A 12,268-nucleotide genomic window follows, 5' to 3' on the forward strand; every position below is an offset into this window, starting at 1 on the left:
TGGTGTGTGTGTGATGTGAGAGTCCAGTAGGGCAACCAGCAAGCGCTTTACAAGAAAAGCTGAACAGCAGTGGGGTATACCCTGAGAGTACTTAGAAGACAAAGGTCAGATTTGAAGGCCCACCCGGGAGGAGGGGCTCTTGTAAACACAAGTTCCAGTTGAGACCATGAGAGACGGAGGTAAACCAGAAATAGACCAGCCCTAACCACCAAAACCTAAAGCGTAGCCCGGAGTCACGTCTGCGCTGTCTGTCCGGAGATGGGACAGTTCTGTCATCTGGAATCTGCGATTTTTCATACAGTGTCTGAGGTTTAAGCTGAACTCATTAGGCATCACAGGTAACAGAATCCAATTACGAAAGTCAAGGAGAGACAGTTAAGTAGAAACCGACCAGCAGCCCATGCAGATATTGAGGTAGTCAGTTAAACACTCAACTTAAAATCACTACAGGGTGAGCATCCCTAATTTAAAAATCCGGAATCCAGACGGCTCCAGAATCTGAAGCCTCCTGAGTGCTGACGTGGCGCACAGAGGGGATGCTCATGGGAACATTTAGGTTTCAGAGTCGTGAGGAATGTGCATCCAATAAGTAGCCTGAGTGCCGTGGCGCCCAGAGGGGATGCGCATTGGAACATTTCGGTTTCAGAGTCGTGGTGAGGAATGTGCATCCAGTAAGTAGCGTGAGTGCCGACATGGCGCACAGAGGGGATGCGCATGGGAACATTTAGGTTTCGGAGTCGTGGTGAGGAATGTGCATTCAATAAGTAGCCTGAGTGCCGTGGCGCACAGAGGGGATGCGCATTGGAACATTTAGGTTTCAGAGTCGTGGTGAGGAATGTACATCCAATAAGTAGCCTGAGTGCCGACATGGCGCACAGAGGGGATGCGCATTGGAACATTTAGGTTTCGGAGTCGTGGTGAGGAATGTGCATCCAATAAGTAGCCTGAGTGCCGTGGAGCACAGAGGGGATGCGCATGGGAACATTTAGGTTTCGGAGTCGTGGTGAGGAATGTGCATCCAATAAGTAGCCTGAGTGCCGTGGCGCACAGAGGGGATGCGCATTGGAACATTTAGGTTTCGGAGTCGTGGTGAGGAATGTGCATCCAATAAGTAGCCTGAGTGCCGACGTGGCGCACAGAGGGGATGCGCATGGGAACATCTAAGTTTCACAGTCGTGGTGAGGAATGTGCATCCAATAAGTAGCCTGAGTGCCGTGGAGCACAGAGGGGATGCGCATGGGAACATTTAGGTTTCGGAGTTGTGGTGAGGAATGTGTATCCAATAAGTAGCCTGAGTGCCGACGTGGCGCACAGAGGGGATGCGCATGGGAACATCTAGGTTTCAGAGTCGTGGTGAGGAATGTGCATCCAATAAGTAGCCTGAGTGCTGTGGAGCACAGAGGGGATGCGCATGGGAACATTGAGGTTTCGGAGTCGTGGTGAGGAATGGGCATCCAATAAGTAGCCTGAGTGCCGATGTGGCGCACAGAGGGGATGCGCATGGGAACATTTAGGTTTCGGAGTCATGGTGAGGAATGGGCATCCAATAAGTAGCCTGAGTGCCGACGTGGCGCCCAGAGGGGATGTGCATGGGAACGTTTAGGTTTCGGAGTCGTGGTGAGGAATGGGCATCCAATAAGTAGCCTGAGTGCCGACGTGGTGCACAGAGGGGATGCGCATGGGAACATTTAGGTTTCGGAGTCATGGTGAGGAATGGGCATCCAATAAGTAGGCACTCCAGAATCTGAAACAAAAGTAAACAATCTGAATAAAAGTTCAAAATCTGATATACTTCTGCTCCCAAGCATTTTGGATGAGGGATACTCAACCTGCTTTTTTTAATATGTGAAAGAAGATAGTAAATGGCATAGACTTTTTTTTTCCTTTTGAGCAGAGTCTCGCTCTGTGGCCAGACTGGAGTGCAGTGGTACCATCTTGGCTCACTGCAACCTCCACTTCCCAGGTGCAAGCAATTCATGTGCCTCAGCCTCCCGAGTAGCTGGGACAACAGGTGTGGGCCACCACGCCCAGCTAGTTTTTGTATTTTTAGTGGAGACAGGGTTTTACCATGTTGGCCAGGATGCCCCAACTCTTGACCTCGTGATCTACCTGCCTGGGCCTCCCAAAGTGCCGGGGTTGCAGGTGTGAGCCACCGCCTGCGGCCAATGGTATAGACTGTTAACAGAGAACTTAAATTTTATTTTAAGAAGGGAGTTCCAGTATAGAGCAGTATCATAACTGAAATGAACAGTTCAGTAGGGTAGCTACATCTCCACGCAGGCAAAGCGGTAAAAAGGGTTAGTGAGTTAGAAGGCAGGGGGTAAGAAAACTTATACACAAAAGAAAAAATGATTTAAAAAAATCTAAAGAATATAGTTACAGTTCTAGATGAACAGGAAAGAGAGAGAATGGTCAAAAACAATATTTGAAGAGGTAATGCTTGAATTTTCCAAAGCTGTCCAAATACTTCAAGTCACAGGTTCAAGAAGCTCTATGAATAGATAAATTTCTCCTTTTAAAAGACCACGCTTGGCCAGGCACAGCAGCTCATGCCTATAATCCCAACACTTTGGGAGGCTGAGGCCGGTGGATCACTTGAGCTCAGGCGTTTGAGACCAGCCTGACCAACATGGTGGAACCCCGTGTCTACTAAAAATACAAAAATTAGCTGGGTGTGATGGTGGGTGCCTGTAATCCCAGCTACTCAGGAGGCCTAGGCATGAGAATCACTTGAACCGGGTAGGCAGAGGTTGCAGTGAGCCAAGATCACTCCATTGCACTCCAGCCTGAGTGACAGAGCAAGACTGTCAAAACAAAAAGCAAATAACCACCCTTGGTTATAGCATAATAAAAGTTTCAAAACCAAAGACAAAAATAAAATCTTACAAAAGCAGATTAAAACTAGGAAAAATTATAAGAGCACATTAAAGGCAGAGAAAAAAGCCACATGATTTTTAAAGGAGCAAGACTGACACCTGACTTTCTTAGAAGAAACGATGGGTTCCAGAAGACAGCGGAAGCACGTCTTGAAAGCACAGGAGACAAATAGCCAGTCTCCAGCTGCACCCTGGTGAAGACAATCCCGCCCCCTCCTGGTGGAAAAGGATTGACCTCGGGGAAGCACGGTCCCGGCACAGGGAGGAAGGGACACTGGGAGCAGCTGGATGTGGCTGCGCCTGGGTGGACGTCAGCTGTGGAACAGTGATGATGAGGACTCCCACAGATATGGTCTGGTGTGTGCTAGTGAGAGGAAGGCCCAGAAGACAGAGGGGAGGCGAACGGTGTTAAAGCGTTGGGACATCCTCACATCATCAGAGAAGCCACAGACACATGGAAGGCAGACTGAGCAAGCCACAGACGTGTGCTGCGTGAGGTAGTAATGTATGCAGTTGCTAACAGACACCTGGTAGGCAACTTAGCAAAGCCAAAAGAACTGGCTCTTTGGAAGGATTGTTAAACCCCTACAGGATTAATCAGGACACAGAGAAAATACAGATTACCAGTATCAGGATGAAAATGGATCATTACCAATCCTACACGTTAAAAAGAACTGTAGAGACATTATAAACATCGACAAATTTGATAACTTAGAGGAAGTTTTTTTAGAAAACCATAATTTACCAAGAGGTACAGAAAATCTGGGATGCTTAATATTTATTTTAAAAATTAAATTCATAATTAAATATTCCACAAAGAAAACTCTAGACCCGGATAGCCGTGTGTGAATTCATTCCCATATTTGAGCAGTAGATAGCAGCAGTTTACACACACTGTTACGGAGAACATGGCAGGAGGCGCACCCCGCCGTGCCTTGTGAGGCCAGCAGTACCTTGATTCCAGATTCTTAGGAGGAGCCCAGGAGGGAAAATGCCATGCCAGTCTCTCTCATGAACACAGAAACAACAATCCTAACCTAAATACTAACAACGTAAATCTAGCAATATGTAACAGGGTGATAGATCATTATAAAGTGAGGTTTACTGCAGGGATTCAGGGTTGATTTGCATTCTGGATCTGGGCATGATTCACCACATAATACAGAATAAGTGAGGAAACTGTACAGATCGTTTCAGCAGGTACAGAAAAGCACTTGATAAAATTCAGTACTCAAAGAGGCTAAGAAACTCCTGGCAAACTAGCAATAGATAGGAATGCTTTCAGTCTCCCAAAAGGTACCTTCAAAACCCTGCAGTTCACATCACGCTTACCGAGGAGCTGTTAACCCTACAGCTCACGTCGTGCTCACTGAGATGCTCACATCTCTTTGGCTAAGATGGATTAAACTAGGCCATCTAGTACTATTGCTTCTGTTCCCCATTGTGCCAGAAGCCGTATCCCATGCAGTATGGCAGGAAAAAGAAAAGGAGCAGGATTGAGAAGAAGAAGCCGTGTTCGTAGGCAGCGTGATTCTGTCCATGGAAAGTCCGAACGCATCTGCGGCGTGCTGCCAGAATTTATCAGGGACCGCGGCGGGACTCCTGGAACCAGGTCAGGAGACGGGAAGTCATGTATGCTGGCAAAAGAGAGTTTGGAGAGGAGATTTTAAAGCTATTGTAATAAATTTCCTCAAAAAATTCTGTGAAGAGCTGTTTAAGGCCTCTGCATTCAACACTACCACATGACTGAGAGAAATGACAGATGTAAACCGTGGAGAGGGTGCCATGTTGACGGAGATGCCAGCTCTCACCCACTGGGTCTGTGGGCTTAATACAATCCCAGTGCAGTTCCAGCAGGTTTTCAGTGTGGGTGTGTGCACGCGTGTGTGTATGTGTGTGTGTGTGTGTGTACGTGAACTGTCAAGCTAATTCCAAAATGTATACAGAAATATGGAAGACCTAAAATAGTGGAGACACTTTTGAAGAAGAACAGAAGGGATTTGTACTATCAGGTACTGGAACACGCTGTAAAGCACTGAAATGAAAACAGTGTGGTGTTTGTGGGAGGCTAGACACACCAGCCCGTGGGGCAGAGTGGAGACTGGACACAGAGCACACGTACGTGGCAGCTGGGTTTGTGGCCGTGGCAGACTGCCCTGCCACAGGAGGTGGGTGATTTATTCTGGGCTTCCCGTGGATCACTAGCATGTTGGAACTGGGAAAAAAGACCCTTCACAAACGTCAGCTCACTCTGTGCAGAAAGCACTTCCAGCCGGACCACAGACCCTGCGAAAGGTCAGACAGTAGTACATCCAGAAGGCACCATGGGAGTCTCCCTTGACGTCTTCACAGTGGGCAAGTTCCACAGACACACAAGCGCCAACAGCAAAGGAGAAGATCAATCAACTTGACTTTGTTAAAACTATTCCCCCGGAAGAGAGTGCAGGGCACAGCACAAGGGAGGGCGTTTGCACAGCACGTGTGGAAAGGACTGACATCCGTAATATATAAAGATCTTACAGATTGGCCAGGAAGGCAGTCACCTCTATCTAAAAACAACAAAAGGGCAACAGCCTTACACAGGCACATCACAGGAGAGGATTCCAGTTGGCTTACAAGCCTTGTGAACATGTACTTAGCAACATGAGTTATCAGAAAAATGGAAAAGAAACGCATGATGATGTATCGCCACACACCACACCCACACACATAACCAGAGAAAGTGCGCGTGAAAACCCCTGCACTGCCGACGGGGCGCACCCCTGCATCACCACTTTGGAACATTGTTCGAGAATGTCTGTGGATTCCTCTTCTTACCTAGGATCTTGCGGTTCTGCCTGACAGAAACGCATATTCCGTGGGCCCTTCGTATCCGTGGGTTTCACATCCTTGGATTCCGTCAATCACAGACTGAACTTATTTTTAAAACATGGCAGCTGTTCGGAACACGCAGAGCCTCCTCTTTTCTTGTCAGCCTTCCTGAAACAATGCACTAGAACAACTCTGCTATTTACTACACAGCATTTACATGATACTAAATATTACAGGCAGGCTAGAGGTGATTTAAATACATGGGAGGGTGTGCGTAGGTTGTATGAAAAGACCAAGTCATTTTATATCAGGCACTTGCCACAGTCTGGTGTCTGTGGGAGTCCTTGGCCACTCCCCCATGGAGACTGGGACAACTGTGTGTATTGACAGAAGTCGCATGAGAGAATGCTCGTAACAGCGCTGACCCCATGTGTGGCACAGCGTGGAACACTGCCCAGTCTGCACCAGCGTGGAGAAGCAGCTCCTGCTGAATTCATGCCACAAGGCACTCTGCAACAGCCAAAAGAGGGACCTGTGGCCACCATGGCCACCAGAGATAACCTTGGACATAACGCTGAGTCCAAGCTGACTTCATGCCACTGGGGACTCTACAGCAGCCAAAAAGAGTGAACCCCACTGGTGGACAGTGTTAGAAGTCAGAACTGGGTTCTCCTCTGCTGGAGGCCCCGGATGGCAGGTGCTGGAGGGAGGCCTCAGGGGTCCTGGCCAGTGGCCTGCTTCTTGGCTGGGGCGTGTTTCCTCTGTAAGCGGTCTTAGAGCTATACTCTTTGTACCTGGGCATTGAAATGTAGACGCATTGCCTTTTGGTAGAATGTTTTTTTAAAAAGGTGGGGAGTGGCCAGTAGTGCTTCCGAGAAATGACAGAAGGTTAGATTATTTCTAGGAATTTGCAAACTGTAAATGATGAGATGGTATGCAACCCGGTTCCACAAAAGGACTGATGCCAAGTCGATGCTGGGCTGACGGTGGGGAACTTGGGGGCTGCTAATGGCAGGCTGGACAGCCCTGCAAGGGACAAGGGGCACTTGCTGCCTTCCCTGTCTCCTGCCTGTCTGCCCTGGGTGTGGGCATGAGCTGCTCAGCCCGTCTGGAGTTGGTCAGAAGCAGTTTTCAGCTGTGTTGAGGGTCAGTCTCAGACACAGCTTGGGCTCAGCCAGTGAGCAGCATCCTGGTTCCTGGGGCAGCGCCAGGGAACAGCCCCAGTGGCAGGTCATGCTCCATCTCTGTGCTGCCATGGGCCACCTCAGCCTACATTTCCACCAGAACTGTAGTAGAAGTGAAGACACGCTTCAGTCTCACAGGCTGGCTGCAAATTCCCTAGACGTGCCCCGCTAGGGGCCAGGCTGGAAACTCAGGGAAGCTGAGGACCCTCCCCGGGCCCATGCAGGAAGTGAGGGGCAGGGCGTTCCTGAGCCCTGGCACCTTAGGAGAGCCTCCTGCTCAGGGGCTTGTGGCGGAGTGGGGCACAGGGTCAGGATCGCCCCTTGTCTCTGGGTCCAGTTTCCTTTGATTTAATGTGGGGCTGGGGGAAGCGTTGCCACAGCCGTGTCCATCCTGATATTCTGGGCTTTGCCTCCAGAACCTCTGCCAACTAATAAGTAGAGTCAGTTGCTACTTGGAGGAAACAATGAACTATCTGGGGCTCCTGAAGACTGCAGCTCCCATGTGAGCGCCCCTCGCCCTGGCCCCTCCCCTCCTCCGGGTCGGAGTGCTCGAGAAAGTGGTCTGCTTCCCAGAGCCTCAGAGAGCCCTGGGCACCGGCTCGGGTCTGTGCCACCCGCCTGCATTCTGAATGCCCGGCAGAGCTGTGTCTTCTCACGGGAAACCGTGTGCGCCCTGTCTCCGGCACTCACGTTAGAGCATGTGTCTCTGCCCTACGTGTTGGAACAGGGACCCAGGCCCTGAGCCCTGTAGGGAGCAGAAAGCTGCCTTTGTCTGTCTGCCTCTCAAGCTGGAAAACTATCACAGGGCCGTCTCCTCTGCGCTGGCCCCAGCACCTTGCCAGCAAATCCCTAATCCCAGCCTCAGAACTCAAGACCCAAATTGGGCCTTTGTGAGGAGAACAAAGGAGCGCTTTGTGAGCCTTTGAGGAGGAGGGCTGCGGAGGGACCCGGGCATCGAAGCCATCTCTTCCTCCCCTGGCTTTTGTCCTGCACTGCTGGGGAGAGGGGCACCAGGCCCCCGGTCCTCCCGGCTGTGGAGCTGAGGGAGACTGAGCGCCTGCAGGATCTCCTTGTCCTGCACCCCAACCTGGCTGCCTTGCTGGGCGTCCACATGGAGCCCTGTCCATACCCCCTCCCACCCCTGCACCCTCTCTGTCCTTCTCAGCTTCCTCCTCCTTCACATGCGTGAGGTGGCAGCAGTCCCAAGGCACAGATCCGTGGCAGGTCTCCATGGGTGCCTAGCACCCTCTGCCCGCAGCTCATGGGGACCTTTCACTGAAACTCCCAAGTCCAGGAAAGTTGCCCAGAACATCCTGTGGTGCTTCTCCACGCCGGGTCTCAGTCGTCCGTTAGCTGGCCTGGAGGATTTCATCGGAGGAGGGACCACTTTTCCTCCCACCCCCTCGCCTGCAGCTGTTTGCTGTCAGGGCCAAGAGCAAGCTCCTGCATCTCCATCCTCAGGAGCGCCGGTGGGGCTGCCCTGGAGACCTCGTCCCTCAGCAGTTCATTATGTTCACCTGGAGGCTTTGATTTTACCCAGGCCACGGGATTCCAGTCAGTGGGGCTGTTGTAGGGCCTGTCACTGTTAGCAGGCGGGAGTCTGCATTCAACCCTCATGCTGCTCTCCAGGGGTGTGTATGGCCACGTCCCCTGGGAGGAGCGTCTCTGCCCACCCGTAGCTCACAGCACTTGGGAAAAGCTCAACCTGATTTCCCACGGAGTCTGGACGGTGGTGTCTCAGCATTTCCGCTGTATGCTGCGGCCTCGTGCCCCTCACCTCGAGCTCTCCTCCAGGCGATACTAGGGTGTGGTGATGTCAGCTCCATCCCCCGGACGCCAGGCTGGAGGCTCAGGGAAGCTGAGGACCCTCCCCGGGCCCATGCAGGAAGTGAGGGGCAGGGCGTTCCTGGGCCCTGGCACCTTAGGAGAGCCTCCTGCTCAGGGGCTCGTGGCGGAGTGAGGTGCGTGCCGGCCGTGCTCTGCAGACGAGGGTTCAGACCGAGCAGGCAAAGCTTGGGGGCATAGACCACGGGCTGTGAGTGACACTGCTCCCGTTCTCCAGTTGAGGACAGTGGAGCTCACAGAATCCGTGGCACGCCTGGGCCCTCACAGCAGGCACCGGCGCTGGGGCCGGAACCTGAGCCCGAGCCCAGGCTCTCTGCAGGCGCCCCGGAAGCTGAGGAGGGGCTGGAGCCTCTGGGAGGAGGCGTTGGGGCTGCCGGGCTTGGCGCGAGGCCAGCGCCCCCTGGCTCCCACCACCAGGCACTGCTCACTTCCTCCCGCCCACTCCAGGAAGGGGAGGTGATAATTAGCACCTTGGACGCGTTGCGCTTGTCAACAGATTTTTTAGAGCTTTTATTTTATATTCATCTATCCATGTATTTATTTATTTAAAGGCCTCTGCTAGCTTCTGTGTCAGGGCTGCGTGTAGGAAGAATTTGGCTTGGGAAGGAGAACCCTTCCCAAGGGCTAGTGCAGCCTCGCCATCCCATCTGCAGGACCTGGACAAGCTGCCCCTTTAGATGAGGGTGGCCATGACCACCCTGGAGGGGACTGAGGAAATGGGAGAAAGGAAGTAGCACCCAGCCTCAGCCCGTGTTCTTCCAGGGGTGGCGAGTGCCGTGGCTGTTGGCCCCGTTGTCACCAACCTCGTGCCGTGTTCCTCCAGGGGTGGCGGGTGCCGTGGCTGTTGGCCCCGTTGTCACCAACCTCGTGCTGTGTTCCTCCAGAGGTGGCCGGTGCTGTGGCTGTTGGCCCCGTTGTCACCAACCTCATGCCGTGTTCCTCCAGGGGTGGCCGGTGCCGTGGCTCTTGGCCCCGTTGTCACCAACCTCATGCCATGTTCCTCCAGGGGTGGCTGGTGCTGTGGCTGTTGACCCCGTTGTCACCAGCCTCATGCCGCATCCCACCAGGGGTGGCTGGTGCCATGGGTGTGGGTCCCATGTCACCAGCCTCATGCCACATCCCTCCAGAGGTGCCTGGTGCCATGTATTTTGGCCCCCTTGTCACCAGCCTTGTGCTGCGTCCCTCCAGGGGTGGGGGGGTGCCGTGGCTGTTGACTGCATTGTCACCAGCCCCATGCCACGTCCTTCCAGGGGTGGCCATTGCCATGGCTGTGGGTCCCATGTCACCAGCCTCGTGCCACATCCCTACAGGGGAGTGCACCCCAGATTCAGCCTGGATGCCCACTCCCACACATTGTACCCAGATGTCATGCCTAGGATGACACCTAGGCAAGACCCTGTGCCCTCAGAGTCCGGGACCCAGCAAAGCTGTCCGCATTGCCTGAGGGTGCTGATGAGCAGAGGTGCCAAGCTGGCTGGGACCCTGTACTTAGTGGGGCCTTTCCCAGACCCGGGAGGGGACGCTGATTGTGTCCTTGACAGAGGACTAGGGAGACTCAGTCCAGGGTCTGTGGAGATGGGGGTGGGGACAGGCAAGGGAGGGGGCCTGTGGTTGAGTCCCAGGCTCTGGTGTGAGCTGAGTGACCTCATCCTGAAAGTCCTGTCGCAGCAGGGGCTCCTATCGAGGCCCACACACTGTGCCTCCTGCCCCAATGCCACAGAAGGTCCTGAGGCATCGGGCCTGGCACAGCCCCGCCTCTGTCAGATCTCCTCTCCAGACACATGGCCAAGACCAGTGTGTGGGTGAGTCAGCTGGAAGAGCACCTATCTGGGAAGAGAGGGTGGTCCTAAGATTTGTGTCAGGGGGTGTGTGTGGGCATAGCATGGGTGAAGCTGGATCTGGGCCAGGGCTGAGGCCATCATGGGTCTGCTCTTGAGCGCCACAGGAGGCCACAGCTGGGCCAGGTTTGCTGAGTTGCACCTTCGCCACAGAGTGGCTTAGGCAGCTGTGAACTTTCTGAGTGTCCCCAATGGTGGGTGGAGGGTCATAATGGTGCCCAGGGGCATGAGGAGCAAGTAAAGTAGCAGTGGCCGACATGGCATCGGTGGGCCTGGCACACGTGGCACCATTTGTGGTCAGCTGTCCCCACGGTTGTAGCCTTGTCCTTGTGCTCACCCAACCTTGCTGTGTGTCTGAGAGCAAGTGCTGCTGCAGACCCCCATGGGCTCGCCCCTGATTAATTGAGCACAGCTCCAGCCCCCTCGCTGTCAGACCCCCATGGGCTTGCTCCTGATTGTGCAAGGCTAGCCCCCTCACTATGCCTCAGTGTCGTTGGCTGTTGTGGGGGCCCGGGCTCCACCCTGCAAGGCTTTTGGGAAGATCAGGGACACAGCTGAGTGGAGCAGGTGCTGGTGGTGAGGTCCGGCCTGACCAGGCCGCTGCCCCCATCCTCTGCTCTGCCCATTCTCAGTGCCTTTTTCCTCTCACACACATGATATCACATGGCCACACTTCCCACAACCATGTTACACGCGCACAACCACACGCACCCTCCTAAGGTGAGGGCAGGCCTGCTGGCATGGGCAGGGCAGGTGGGGGGCGCTTGTGGTGGCCTCCTGGTGGAAGGGAGGAAGGGCTGTGGCACGGGATGGCCACTGTCGCCGCCTCTTCAGTTCAGTAGGGATGTGGGCAGCTGGAGGTGGTGGCTGCAGCAGGGACCCTTCCTGCCTCCTGCCTGCCCTGCTCTCTGCTGGGTACTCCCAGGCCCCTACACCCCAACTTGGGGCCTGACACGGAGGACTGATGGCACTGAGGACTGATGTCTGCAGTCTTTCCCACTTAACTGGTACCTGGGAGGCCTGGATTGAGGCCCAGTGATGGGCTCACAGCCACAGAAGGCCTCCACCTAGGACCCCGATAGTCCCCTCAGAGAGCAGATGGGGATAAGTGAAGGGAAGAACACCACTTTATTGAATTTTAATATGTAGCAAATAAATTAAGAAATGAAAACAAATTTCAAAAATCTCTAGGGCTTGCTCCCCGAGGCTGTCATGGGAGGGCGGGTTCCTGTGGGTTTCTGCAGGTTCATGTGGATTCCCATGGGTTCCTGCAGGTTCCCATGGGATCCTGTGGGTCCATGTGGGTTCCTGTGGGTTCATGTCGGTTCCTGCGGGTTCCTGTGGGTTCCTGCGGTTCCCATGGGTTCCTGTGGGGTCATGCAGGTTCCTGTGGGGTCATACAGGTTCATGCGGGTTCCTGTGGGTTCCCGTGGGTTCATGCGGGTTCCTGTGGGTTCATGCAGGTTCCCGTGGGTTCATGCGGGTTCCTGTGGGTTCATGCAGGTTCCCGTGGGTTCCCATGGGTTCATGTGGGTTCCCGCGGCTTCATGCAGGTTCCTGTGGGTTTCCGTGGGTTCATGTGGGTTCCCGTGGGTTCATGTGGGTTCCTGCAGGTTCCCGTGGGTTCATGCGGGTTTCCGTGGGTTCATGCAGGTTCCCGTGGGTTCCCATGGGTTCATGTGGGTTCCCGCGGCTTCATGCAGGTTCCTGTGGG

At 53.8% G+C, this 12,268-nt stretch overlaps 1 protein-coding gene across 1 annotated transcript in view; it reads left to right on the plus strand.

Moving 5' to 3' along the window:
• The window catches only part of TSNARE1 (t-SNARE domain containing 1), a 130,905-nt gene that overhangs the window by 94,601 nt on the left and 24,036 nt on the right, over positions 1-12,268 (plus strand).

This window comes from Callithrix jacchus, chromosome 16, assembly GCF_049354715.1.
Source record: "Callithrix jacchus isolate 240 chromosome 16, calJac240_pri, whole genome shotgun sequence".
In the NCBI taxonomy this organism is placed as follows: Eukaryota; Metazoa; Chordata; class Mammalia; order Primates; family Cebidae; genus Callithrix; species Callithrix jacchus.